This window comes from Candoia aspera, chromosome 2 (genome assembly GCF_035149785.1).
Source record: "Candoia aspera isolate rCanAsp1 chromosome 2, rCanAsp1.hap2, whole genome shotgun sequence".
Classification (NCBI taxonomy): domain Eukaryota; kingdom Metazoa; phylum Chordata; class Lepidosauria; order Squamata; family Boidae; genus Candoia; species Candoia aspera.
This window is the reverse complement of record NC_086154.1, coordinates 9,835,509-9,849,866: the sequence shown is the minus strand read 5'-3', so window position 1 is coordinate 9,849,866 and position 14,358 is coordinate 9,835,509.

Here is a 14,358-nt window from a genome sequence, read left to right as displayed (position 1 = left end):
ATGGATGGATGGATGGATGGATGAGTCCCCCGATGGGAGGAGATGGGCGGGGACAAATTGGATGGATGGATGGATGGATGTGCATGCACCAGTTTCAAAGCGCGCAGCACGGAGGAAGAAAATGCGGGGTGGGGAGGAATAAGGGGCAGCCGGCATTTCGCAGCGGAGTTGCTCCTCTGATTCTCTCCCACGGAGGAACGAGGCAGCCCCACGCACTCCCGGCCTGCCTCCCTCCCCACGCACTCCCGGCCTGCCTCCCTCCCGTCCGCCGCTCACCTTCCGGCCGCTGCTGCTCCGACCAGCCCCGGGAAGACCACAGAGCGCTCCTCCGCGCCGCTCTCCCCCCAGCTGGGAGCCGGACCCGGAAGTTCCTCTGCCCTCCTCCTCTCTAGCAATCCAATACTCTATCGTTTCAGCTCCCCCTCCCGTCGCATGTCGGTCCTCAGCAACCACAGACGCCGCCACTATATTGACAGCTTCCAAGGCGTGGGGGCTGCTTATTTCTTGAGCGCCATCTAGCGCCATGAGGCTGAAAAACACACTCGTCCGGTGTCTAGCCTAAGGCGTTGGCGAGATTTTTTGGTTGATTATGTGCAACCAAGTCGTTTTCGAGTCCCAGCGTGAATACATTTGCTCCATGACGATCTGTCCCCAACCTGTTTCCTGAGGCCTCCTAAGGGTGCACTCCTCACCACTGTAACGGAGCAAGAACCTTCCTTTGCAAGAAGGAGAACCAAACCAAGGGAAAGCATCCTGGGGGGAAAAGGTGTGCAAACAGGCAATGAAAAATGCACCTCCTTTAGCGATCAGTGAGGACTGTTCCAGCCAGTTAGACGCCTTGGGGCTACAGGATAACTCCGCAAAACGTACCTTTGCAACTGAGCAAAGCTTGAAGAGTGAAGCTTCACCCAGCAAAGCTTGAAGAGTGAAGCTTGACCCAACGTAGCCTTTCAAGATTAGCTCAGGGCTGGGCCCAAAAGTTCATGAAGCACCTTTTGTGTGCGCAGTCCCCAAACGATTGCCAGCTTCATCCTATTAACAGAACCAATCGTGAAACACGCCACAAAACCTGGAAGCGACCAGCAGCAGTGCTTGCAAACCACAATTGAGGAAGGAGGTATTGTCTTTCTCTCTCTCATTGCAGACCTTAAATCTCGCTAGATGGCAGAACTGCTCTGGGCAGCCTTCCCAATTCCCAGAGGAGTTCGCTTTCAGCCTTGAGGATTCTCAGGCCGCTTGGGCACAACACGTGGAGGGCAGGTCAAAAGCTGATCAAAAGATTCCTGGGCTTCTGCAGGGCTTGGCTCTCGGTGGAGATCAACCCCTCTCTACCTCCTAAAATTTCGTGCCTGATTTCCCGAGGCTCTAAAGGAAATATGACCTGGGAGCCCCAACAGGCCACAGGCTCCAAGGGAGCCAGCTTCACTCATGCTGGCCAGGGCTGCTTCAAAGCGCGCCCAGGTCTTGAAGCCGGTGTTCCCAGCAAACCGGCTTTGTTCCTGCAGGAGGAGATTCTAAATCTGCTAAAGGCTGATCATACAAAGCCGAGATCCAGGATGTCTCATTCGGTAAGCACTGTGTTTGACTTACACTGGGAAGACTCAATTTCGAATTGCCAGTCGGTAACAAGCAAGTAGGGTTGATCCTTCGCTCTCTCTTTTTCACAATAATGTTAGCGATGAATGAAAAAGAAGCATTATGTATGAATCAAAATTGTTCCAGATAATAAGTCATACAAAGTTAAAGAAATCCAGAGGAGAAACAAATACTAAGCAAATGAATTGAAACATCTGATCTGGAGATGAGAACAGACAACCTGTCCAGTTTGGGGGGCATTAGAGCCTTTCACGATGCAACTAATGGTCCTCATCAACCAGGGTACCTTTAGAAACACTGGACAGGAACAGCACCCAGGCAGGGGCAATGCAACAATTCTTACTGCCTTGGAGAGGTTACTACCTGCTAGCAAAGGCCATTACACCCCCTTTACTAACAGAACAGTTTACTACAGGAAGTCCTTTAATAACCTGCAGTCACTACTATATCTCAAATGCAATGTAGGTAGTCCTCAGTTACCAACCACAATGGGAACCGGCAGCTCCATCGGTAAGTGACACAGTTGTAAAGCAAAACGTCACATGACTGCACTGACTTCTGACGGCAGTTCCAGTTGTGGCCATTAAGCGTGATGTCACCCAGAGTTAAGCGTGACGTCGCATCATCGAAAGTTGCACCTTCCTGCTGGGTACTCCATTGACTTTGCTTGTTGGAAGCCAGCAGGAAGGTACAAGGAGGTCCTCGTTTAACGACGGCAACTGGGACTGCTGAGGTTGCTGTTGCTAAGCGATATGGTCACCTCACTTCACAGAGTGGCTCTATTTTCGTAGGGTTTAAATTGAGATGGGGGGGCGAATGGAAGAGGAAGACAGAATCGCTATGCAGGGACACGTAACACTGAGGCAGGCTGGAAATACCTGATCGGTTAACAATTACAAAGTGTTAAAACCCCGTTGTGTTTACCTCCTTCTGAGCTCCCTCCTTGGTACCAATCAAATATATATCCCCACTCCTTTTCGCACTGAAAATGTTGCCTAGTCTGGCAATGAAACGTCTGCAAGAAAACAACAAGGCTCAGAGAGCACCAAGGACTCTACAACCATTAGAATGGAGGATTTATTGGGGACGCTTGTGGCAGTGACAAAAGCCCTGTAAAGCTTCAGATGCAAAGGCTGCTCGGCCTTGCAGTTGAACATGAGGGGTGGGAGCTGCAGGAGTATTGAGCTCAGGAGAAAAGGCATCGTGGTTTTGAGCGTAGCATCTCCAGGTTTAGGAACAGCCCCTGCTCTCCATCGCTCCTTGGATCAGCAGCTTTCCTGGTTCCACTTCAAGGTAACAGGAGAAATCCCAGTCAGTGCCTTTCCCTTACCTTCTCGCCGCATTTTGCCAGGTGGCTGCACCTTCATTTCATTTACTATTTATTACTCAAATTTAATTACTGCCCACCTCCCCCAAAAGAGGGACTGGACTCTCCTGCGTCCTTTTCCAAGTTGGAGACAGTGATAGATGATTTTACGTAGATAGAACTTAAATACAAATATATTTCATATTCATATATTCTATATTTCGCCTTGGTATTGTTGGAAGGAAATCTTACCAGGTCCGTTCCGACCCGGGAATAAAAGGACTCAGGGGGTTGCTTGGACAGAGGGGATCTTTATCATCATCTTTATTTTTCTGCGGCAGTCAGAGAAATCAGCTGCCGGAGGCGGCTACACTGGCATTTTCCCCAGGAGCCCTTTATATAGGGAAGCTGGGCTCTTGTTAGCCGAAAAGGCAGGAAAGCCCTTGAGGAAATTAGGCCCCCGCTGAGCTGCGGCTTCTGCCTGCCGGGCTGAGACTATTGAAATGGGGGGAGTGGATTTTCCTCACCTTCATCAGGGAAACCTCGGCTAGTTCCTGACATTTTGTTTCCTTAGTCTGATTAGCTTACTGGGGAATCTGTTTTACCCACTTGTGTTTTCCTGACACAATTCTATGTCCAAGTTTTCCTGTTCATATTTTAACCCTGACCTGTTGTGCTGTATTTCCCTGTGATTTCTATTCCTTTGCCTTGTCCGGAGGGGAAGTGGTTTTGGCGGGAAACAGCGTTCAGGGAAAGGCCGGGGAAAGAGAGTTCGGAAAGGACGAGGAGGGGGACGCCTTGAACCCTTCTCACAATATCTTAGAACACTTGCACTTTTATTATGGCTCTGAAACCCTGTTCTGTTTCCTCGAAGACTTGTTGGCCTCCTTACTCTTCCTTTCTCACAGGCCTTGACAGATAGCTGTTACCGTAGAAACGAGATCAGGTGTACATTCCAAGGACAGAGGAAGGTATTGCTTAGTTAATGGTCAAGGGGCAGAAGGAAGGAAGGAAGGAAGGAAGGAAAGAAATGAAGGAAGGAAGGGAGTGAGGGAGTGAGGGAGGAAGAAGGTTCCTTATACGGAAGAAAGTTGAGGTGGTGTGGAATCAAGACAGGACTCAGGGCACAAATAATCAAGGCTGACCGCGGTCTTTATCGATACCGCACACACTGGAGGGGTCCTCACCAAGATGGTGGGTGCCTCCCCTGCAGACAAAAGCAACGCATGGGTATTGACACGCTACAGAGAAGGAAACGATGGAAGTACACATAGTCATACGATGGCGGCAGCATACACGCATATTCACAAGCAACAGATCTCAAGTTCCGCTCTCTCCCACTTGCCTACTCTGAAGGAAGCCATTGTCCTAGTGGGAAGAAAACGCTGTGAATACAGGGATTCCTGGGCTGCTCTAGGAACGTCCTGACAAAAGTCAGCAGGAGCTGCAGAAGCTGGTGTGAGATGGCCCCAAGGCTGTTGCCACATACCCTCCTTCCTTCCTTCCTATTTCTTTTCTATCCCTTTATTATTTTTACAAATAACTCAAGGTGGCAAACACACCTGTTACTCCTCCCTCCTCCCATTCTCCCCACAACCACCACCCTGCGAGATGAGCTGGGCTGAGGGAGTGCATGGCTGGCCCAAAGTCACCCAGCCGGCTTTCCTGCCTCAGGCGGGACTAGAATTCACCGCCTCCTGGCTTCTAGCCCGTTGCCGTCACCACCGGACACGGGAGTGACGGGTCGTGGCATTCGGTAAGCTGGCCCATTTGAGGTAGCCTGCTTCAAAGCCTGTTGCCCTCTGATGCACTGTTTTGCACAACTGGAGGTTACAAACCAACCAACAGACACAGGGGTTTTCGTAGAAAATAGATATATTCTTAGTAGGTTTTCTGGGGTCTAATTTATCTGTTCTTTTTATTGTAAAGGGTATTCCACTGTTCCCTTAGTGTCAGTGTTAATGGGTCTCTTTGCATCTTTGCATATTCAAATTCACTTAATATTCCTTCCTTTCTGGTCTGCACTTACTTCTTAAGCATGACATACATTATTATTAAGATCATCCTCACACTCATACCCATTGCCCCACTTTTTGCCACCTGCGGGTTTGGGTGTACGCATGAGACATCTCCCAAAAGAAAAAATAGGAAGTCTGCGCAGGATGGTAATCAAAAGAAACAGACGAGCTGCCATAAACCCTTGCAGTAGCCAGCCAGCCATGGCCTCCACCAAGCCATTCCATTCCATTCCATTCCCTCTCTATTGTCCTGTTTTATCCCCCAAAGACGTCAGTATTCCGTAGGCACTTAGTATACTTTGCCCTCACTGGGGTGGACTCTAAATACTGTTCAGAATGCAAGATCAACATCTTGCATTATGCATTATGGTATGGCCCCCTCAAAGATCCAGAGGCTTTTGAAGCATTTCAAGCATCTGCAGCTCCTGCCCACAATAACATGGGATGTCATAACAGGTCTGCACAAAAATATGGCACCAAAAAAGAGCAAGAGAGCGGAAGGAAGAGAGAATTAAATGTAATTTGAATATTTTAAAGCTTAACAACTTTGCAGAGGTTTACATTCGAAGCCACTCGGACCTTGAGGCTCAGGACAAAAGAGCCTCTTGCTTCCTCCCCACCCCCGGCCTGGTCCTTCTGCAGAGGGATCATATGCAACGTGATCTACTAGGGAAAAAAAGTATTATAATCTGGTCACTGAATTGTGTTACTGAAATGAACAAGCCGTGAATTCTTTGGTGTCTTCTGAACTCAGCAAAATCAGGATCATTCATCTGCATAGCTAAAATGCCACTTACCGGCTCCAAATAATTCTCCTCTCCTTACTCTTGGGAAAATATAAAAAGAAGCCCTGAGAGAGGGGTGGAAGAAATGGAAACATCTCCCATGTCTTGGGAAGGGAGCTTTGCCCTACCTTGGTCCCACGTTCACAGCAACGCTGACACTACCCAGTTTTTTCCTTCTCAAGAGACATGAATGGTTCTTACACAGTGCATTTCTAGACATGAAACATCTTCCACTGTGCAGTTCTTCTCTCCCACCTCCACCACCGAGCGGGATGCAACAAAAGGCTCAGCCTCTTGGCGCTGCTGTCACCCACAGCCATCCAAGGCTAACAAGCAGGCACCTCCAGGCAAACACGATCACAGCAGGGGCTGTTCCTACACCTGGAGATCCTATGCTGAAAACCACGATGCCTTTTCTCCTCAGCTCACGATTCCTGCAGCTCTTAATCGTGTTCAACTGCAAGGCAGAACAGCCTTTCCATCTGAAACTTTACAGGGCTTTTGTCACTGCCACAAACGTCCCTACGAAATTCTCCATTCTAATGGTTGTAGAGTCCTTGGTGCTCTCTGAGCCTTGTTGTTTTCTTGCAGACATTTCATTGCCAGACCAGGCAACATCTTCAGTGCGAAAAGGGAGTGGACTTTGCCCTCTGTTTATATACCATACTTTGCCCTGGTTGTTTGGTGGGGGTGTTCTTCTCTCCTTAAAAGTTCCTAGATTGGGCTGTTGTTTGCTGCTGGTTTGTTGACTGAGTTAATGCTTCCTAAATTAGGGTGTATTGTTCATCTGCTGTTAATTCCGGTGTCGATCTTTGCATATGCGGGTGTTGATTGCTTCCAGGAATTCTCTTGCGTTTTTCTGGATTTGGCTTGTTCTAGGATGCTCACCATTTCCCAGTTGAAGGTATGGTTGAGTCTGTCCATGTGTTGTGAGATGAAGGAGTTCTCATCGTGTCTTCTGACTGCCAGTTGGTGTTCGTGGATGCACTCTGCTAGTTTGCTGCCTGTCTGTCCCACATAGTGGCTGCTACAGTCCTTACACTGTATGGTGTAGATAACTCCTGTTTTTTCTTCTTGGGCTACTGGGTCGTTTGGGTTGCGCAAGATGTTCTGCTTCAGCAAAGGATCGTTACCTTGTCGTGGTGCTGGAGCTTGAGCACCTCAATGATGCCATGAGCTAAACCGTGAAGGGCCACCCAAGACGGGAAGGTCATGACAGAGAGGTCAGACTAAATGCGATCCCTGGGGAAGGTAATGGCAACCCACCCCAGTATTCTTGCCGTGAAAACTAAAAGGATCAGTACAACGAGAGATATGTCGGTATTCCATCGGAAGATGAGACCCCCAGGTTGGAAGATGGTCAAAATGCTACTGGGGAGGAACAGAGGATGAGTTCAGCTAGCCCCAGGCGTGATGACGCAGCTAGCTCGAAACCGAAAGGATGGCTAGCGGCCGACGGTGCTGGTGGTGAACGGCGAATCCCATGTTCTAAGGATCAACACACCATTGGAACCTGGAATGTAAGATCTATGAGCCAGGGCAAATTGGATGTGGTTATTGGTGAGATGTCAAGATTAAAGATAGACATTTTGGGCGTCAGTGAACTGAAATGGGCCACTTCACATCAGATGACCACCAGATCTACTACTGTGGACAAGAGGACCACAGAAGAAATGGAGTAGCCTTCATAATTAATAGTAAAGTGGCTAAAGCAGCGCTTGGATACAATCCAAAAAACGAAAGAATGATCTCAATTCAAATTCAGGGCAAGCCATCTAACATCACAGTGATCCAAATATACGCCCCAACCACAGATGCTGAAGAAGCAGAAGTAGAGCAGTTCTATGAGGATCTGCAGCACCTACTGGACAACACGCCTAAAAGAGATGTTATTTTCATCACAGGAGACTGGAATGCTAAGGTGGGCAGTCAAATGACACCTGGAATTACAGGTAAGCATGGCCTGGGAGAACAAAACGAAGCAGGACATAGGCTGATAGAATTTTGCCAAGACAACTCACTCTGCATAACAAACACTCTCTTCCAACAACCTAAGAGACGGCTTTATACATGGACTTCACCAGATGGACAACACCGAAATCAGATTGACTACATCCCTTGCAGCCAAAGGTGGTGGACATCTATACAGTTGGTAAAAATAAGACCTGGAACTGACTGTAGTTCAGATCACGAATGTCTTACTGCACAATTTAGGATCAGACTAAAGAGATTAGGGAAGACCCAGAGATCAGCTAGATATGAGCTCAGTAATATTCCTAAGGAATATGCAGTGGAGGTGAAGAACAGATTTAAGGGACTGGACTTAGTAGATAGGGTCCCGGAAGAACTATGGACAGAAGTTTGCAACATTGTTCAGGAGGCGGCAACAAAATACATCCCAAAGAAAGAGAAAACCAAGAAGGCAAAATTGCTATCTGCTGAGACACTAGAAGTAGCCCAAGAAAGAAGGAAAGCAAAAGGCAACAGTGATAGGGGGAGATATGCCCAATTAAATGCAAAATTCCAGAGGTTAGCCAGAAGAGATAAGGAATTATTTTTAAACAAGCAATGCGTGGAAGTGGAAGAAGACAATAGAATAGGAAGGACAAGAGACCTCTTCCAGAAAATTAGAAACATCGGAGGTAAATTCCAGGCAAAAATGGGTATGATCAAAAACAAAGATGACGACCTAGCAGAAGAAGAAAAGACCAAGAAAAGGTGGCAAGAATATACAGAAGACCTGTATAGGAAGGATAACAATATCGGGGGTAGCTTTGACGGTGTGGTCAGTGAGCTAGAGCCAGACATCCTGAAGAGTGAGGTTGAGTGGGCCTTAAGAAGCATTGCTAATAAGGCAGCAGGGGATGACGGCATCCCAGCTGAACTGTTCAAAATCTTGCAAGATGATGCTGTCAAGGTAATGCATGCTATATGCCAGCAAATTTGGAAAACACAAGAATGGCCATCAGATTGGAAAAAATCAACTTATATCCCCATACCAAAAAAGGGAAACACGAAAGAAGGTTCAAACTATCGAACAGTGGCACTCATTTCACATGCCAGTAAGGTAATGCTCAAGGTCTGGCAAGGTAGACTTCAGCAATTCATGGAGCGAGAATTGCCAGATGTACAAGCTGGGTTTAGAAAAGGCAGAGGAAGTAGGGACCAAACTGCCAATATCCGATGGATAATGGAAAATGCCAGGGAGTTTCAGAAAAACATCTATTTCTGTTTTATTGACTACTCTAAAGCCTTTGACTGAAGGGACCTTTTAGACAGTATCTTTTTGTCCTCTCTGCTTAGTGTCTGCTTCATCTTTAGTTATGGCAGTTTCAGCCTAGTCTCACACAGCCAGGGAGGACAAACCTCGGAGCAGAAACAGGGAATCAGAAGGTGGAGGGGGGGGGGGGAGGGACCGCTGGAAAAAGCCCATCCCTCTTCCCCCCCAGGACTCCCCCCTTCTCTTCTTACATTTGGAGAATCCACCTCCTCCTCCTGATTTCTTCCCCCCCCATCCACTTGCCCTCTTGCAAGATAGTTGGCCCATCTGGCACTGCTTCTGCACCCCTTCCCGGGGGAGGGATGGGATTCTGCAGGAGGAGTCTGTAGCACCTTCTCTGTCCCACCAGTTGTATTCAAATGCCTGGCTCTGTCTGAAAAGCTGCTATTTGATGCCTTCGGCTCTGGGGCTGCCACAGATAACAGGGCTCTCCCCCAAACACGTGGAGCGTCCCTTGTTCTGAGTAGGACAGTCGCTCTCCTGGCTTCCTTCTCCTGTTTTCAGGGTTTCCATCTTTAAAATGAGGCTTTTCCACCAGTAGTATTCAGTGTCCCCAAGGATGAAATGACATTTGACATTTGGCACCTGCAATGTAGGACTCCACCCCAATGCTCCAGGTCACATCGCCAATCAAGCAGAGGGAATTTCATGCAACCCCCTTTCCCAACCGGGATCAGCAGTAAGAGGAAAATGGTTGTCCAGTCTTTTCCTGAAAACCTCCAGCGATGGAGCACCCACAACTCCAGGAGGCAAGCTGTTCCACAGCTTAGGAGTTCTCACAGTCAGGAAATTCCTCCTTCTTTCCCAGTTGGATCTCCCTCTGACGAGCTTCCCCCTGTTAGAAGGAATTCTTACCAGGGTTCGTCCCGAGCCAGGAATGAAAAGACGCAGGCAGTTGCTGGAACAGAGGTTGAAGGTTTATTCTCTGAGAACACGAAATGCAGAGTAAGCGTGTTGTGGAGGGTGGCCGCACCAGTATTTCCCTCATAAGTGTCCTAACAGCCAGGAACCATGCTGAGACAAGGAACTGGTCTCTAGTGTTTTATTGCTTGTACAAAACAGGAATCCTAACAAACTGAAGAAGCATGGGAAAAACCCAGACATATAAACCCCAAGGTTAAGGCAGTCCCGATCTGTGTCTCTTTGAATGGCTGCCCAATTCCTCAGTGCTACGCATGCGCTTTACAGCCTGGATGGGAGCCCCCTGCTCACCATCCTTACTCATGACAATAAGCCCTTTATATCGGAGAGCTGGGCCATTGCTATGCAAGGGTGTTCCCGCCCCCTAGGAATTTGAGAAAAGTGCAGTTTCCCGGATTTCAGAGAGGGGGCGCTCTGTGGTTTGGCCCCCTGCTGTTGGTGTTTCCTGACCTGGTGGTCTGTGGCTTTGTCTACTAGCCTGGAATGTTCACCTTGGAAGGGATCTTTTGTGGTTGGATTATGGAGATCTGTTTGGCTGGGGAAGAACCTTTACCTGGATGGGTTCTGCTAATATCTGTGAATGAGCAACCTTTGGTGTTTCCAGGGTTTCTGACTGAATCAGAAGGAAGTCCTTTGTTTAAACAGTTGGGCTTCCTTTTACATATTAATCTCTGGCATCTCCTTTTTGCATCAAGCTCATTCTTATGTGCAACCTTTAACCTTTTACCTTGCTCAAGGTAAAGACAGTGGAGACAGTGGAGACAGTGTTTCCGAGGGAAGACAACACAAACAGCAGGGAGAGATCTTAATTTCTTCCAACACCCCCACACTGTTTCTTCTCCTACCCTCAGGTGCCATGGAGAATACACGGACACCCCCTTCCCTGTGGAAGCCCTTCAACTCTCTTTTTAAAAAAGTCATAACGCATCTAGAAGGCTATTGCTTATGTGAGAGGGGGGTAATATGAAAAAGTGCTGTTTAAAGAAAAACCCCAGTATGTGCCTCAAACTCATGGCTGAAGGGGAGGCTAGCCACAAATGGTATCAGATAAAATTGTTTAGTTAGGAATTAATGGCTAAGGAGATGGGTGTCAGGTAAACTTGATTAGGTTAGGAATTTATAGTTGATTGAGTAAGAACGCTGGCACCTAAATATATGTGTTTAAGTAAGAACAGACCTTAAACCAAGGATGAGATAAGGTCTGCGGAAATCATCCCACAGACCCTTAGATAAGTAACTAGACAATGCAAAATGCTTAGGAAAACAGGAAGATTGTGAGCTGAGCCCTCGGAGGAGGGGGAGGACAGATAGGGTATAAAACTACTGGCTTTGGATGCATTCAGGGTTCCTTCCTGCGAGGAGGGACCCGCCATTGCAATCGCGAAATAAATCTTTGCTCTTTCCAAGTCATCGAGCCTCGAGTGTTTAATTTTGGGGATCCTTTGTCCCGCTGACACTTAGAATCACAAAATCACAGGGTTGGAGGGACCTTGGCGGTCTCCTGGCCCAATCCCACTGCTTAAGAGTTCTCACAGTCAGGAAGCTCCTCCTTATTTCCTGGTTGGATCTCCCTCTGACGAGCTTCCCCGCCTTGTTTCTTCTCCTACCCTCAGGTGCCATGGAGAATACACGGACGCCCCCTTCCCTGTGGCAGCCCTTCAAGTACTGGAAAACGGCTATCATGTCTCCCTCGGTGACATGGTTACTCTCGTTAAGAGAGTATTCTCTTCGTTAAGCCAAACATGCCCAGTTGCTGTAGCTGTTCTTCGTAGGATTGAGCCTCCAGGCCCCTTGCGTCTTGCTTTTCTTTCTGTGGTATTGTTCTTTGGGCCTTTATTATCTTGTTTTTTAGAACTTCCCAAGCATCCTGAACTGTTTTCCCCTCTAGGATGTCCATCCGTGGAATCCTTCCTGTTCTTGCTCTCAGTTTGCTGAAGTCAGCTCTCTTCAAAGCCAGAAGACCAGTCTGACCTGGTTCCGTTCCCCTTGCCTGCATGATGCTGAATCCTAGCATGACACGGTCACTCTCCCCCAAAGTCCCTACAACTTCCACTCCTTCAACCATTTCATCCCTATTAGTAAGTATTAGGTCCAGCATCGCTGACCCTCTAGTCCCCTCTTCCACCCTTTGGATGATAAAGGTGCCAGGGTGGTTAAAGTCCCCCGTTACTGCAGCGGTGTGTTTCCTGGACACCTCCGCCGACTGATTTGCAGAGCCTTCATCTATCTCCTCTGCTTGGCTGGGTGGCCTGTAGTGCACCCCTATGGCGGTGTCATTTCTTTTTCCCCTGATACTCACCCAGATGCCTCCAAGAAGGCGTTCGTCTTTGATGCCATGTATTTCTCTACAGGTCTAGTAAGTCTTTACGTACAACACAACTCCTCCTCCTCCTTTGTTGGGCCTGTTTCTTTGGAACACGTTAGATCCTTCTAGTAGTAGATCCCAGTCATGGGTTCCCTCCCACCAAGCTTTTGGAACTCTTGCGCCTTCCGAAGTTTTGGAGAAAACCATTCAATGACAGGGGGCTTAAAACCAGCTCTCAAATTAAATGCAAGGTGCCTCATGTCAAGTAGGACAGGACAGTTTCAGGAGGGACGTCTCAGAATTGGAGGAGGACTTTCAGTATGCGGTCCCCGTTGCCATTAAGCGAGGACCTCCTCGCAACTTCCTGCCGGCTTCCAACAAGCAACCTCACTGGGCACAGCAACAAGCAAAGTCACTGGGCACACTGGCAGGAAGTCGCAAGTCTTCCTGAGTGCACCCTTGGGAGACCCGAAGGAACAGGTTAGGGATAGAACAAAGAGGAGAAAAATCCATTGATGTGGTCGCTGGCAGTCGAAAAGGACTTGATGGCACATAATCGAAAAAGCGGCTTAGGGTAGAGACTGGACGAGTGTGTTTTTCAGCCTCATGTCGCTAGATGGCGCTCTAGAAATAAGCGACACCCGCGATTGGAAAGCTGTCAATACAGCAGCGGCGTCCGTGGTTGCTGAAGTCCCACATCCAACGGGAGGGGGTGTGGAAACAATAGACTATTGGCTTCCTAGAGGGGAAGTTGGAAGAGAGGAGGAGGGAAGAGGAACTTCCTGTCCCGTCTCCCTGCGGGGAGGAGAGTCTCGCGGAGGAGCTTTTCTGTGGTCTTCCCGGGGCTGGTCGGAGCAGCCGCGGCGGAAGGTGAGCGGCGGACGGGAGGGAGGCGAGGCCGGGAGCGAGCGGGGCTGCCTCGTTTCCTCCGTGGGGAGAATCAGGTGAGCAACCCTGCTGGAAAATGCCGGCTGCTGCATCTGCCGCCCCTTCCCGCGTTTCCTTCCCCGGGTGCTGCGTGCTTTGAAACCGGTGCATGCACTTTCCTGGCGGTCGGGAGATTTAGAGGGTCTCCTTCGCGTCCGCGTTGACGCCTTGTGATTTTATGGAGATGCTGTTTTTTTGGCAACAATCTGGGACTGACCTGCCACTGCCGTCTCCCGGATGTTTTTTTTCCTTCGAACTCTGCTTAAAAGTGCCAGCTGTGTATCTATTTCTCTCTGTGTGCATCTACGTGTGTGCGTAGAATCCATCCCCAGCCTTTCCAGATATTTTTGATGATAGCCCTTTGCTAAGAATCTGTGATTGCCCCAAGTCAACAAGTGAATTGCAGGATTTGAACTTGGATCTCGCTAGTCCTCTTTGTGTCAAATGAATCATAACGAATGTTAGAGGTTAATCTAGCTTTTTGGCACATTTGCTTTTTCTTTGTAACCTATGCTTTTTTTGAAAAAAGAACTTTATTGATTTTCAAAATATAAGTAAAATACACAATATAGAATACAAAAGAGATAGAGTACAGAAAACTAAAGAAAAAAAGGAAAACTATAAAAGTGCAAAAAGACATAGAAAATATAGAAAGGAAGTGACTTCCGACCTTCTCCAACCCAGATATAAAAGCATATTATACAAATATAATATCTTACCATTAATTAAACCTTTAGTAACATTATTTCTATCAAATCAAACCGTTTATTTGTCAAAACCCAAAATGAAAGCTTCATTTTTTTCAGATACAAGCAAATAGTCCAAAAGTGGTTTCCAAGTAGAAACAAATCCAGACATGATTTGTTTGTTTGTTTGTTTATTATTCAAATTTCTATCACCGCCCATCTACCCCCAAAAGGGAATTCTGGGTGGTTTACAATAAAATTAACCATTTAAAACCATCAATGTATAAATTACAAAGCAAGCAACTGAGATAATAAAATGATGAATATAAATATAAAATCCAAGTGGCGGAGATTACATTCGGTAGGGAGGGTTAGGGTTAGGGTTAGATGTTAACTCTAACCCTAACCAGGTGGGACGGGTCGATGTTATGGGGATGAGGCGGTCCCTCAGGTGGCCTGGCCCCATGCCATGTAGGGCTTTAAAGGTCATAACCAACTCCTTGAATTGGACCCAGAAGCAGACTGGCACCCAGT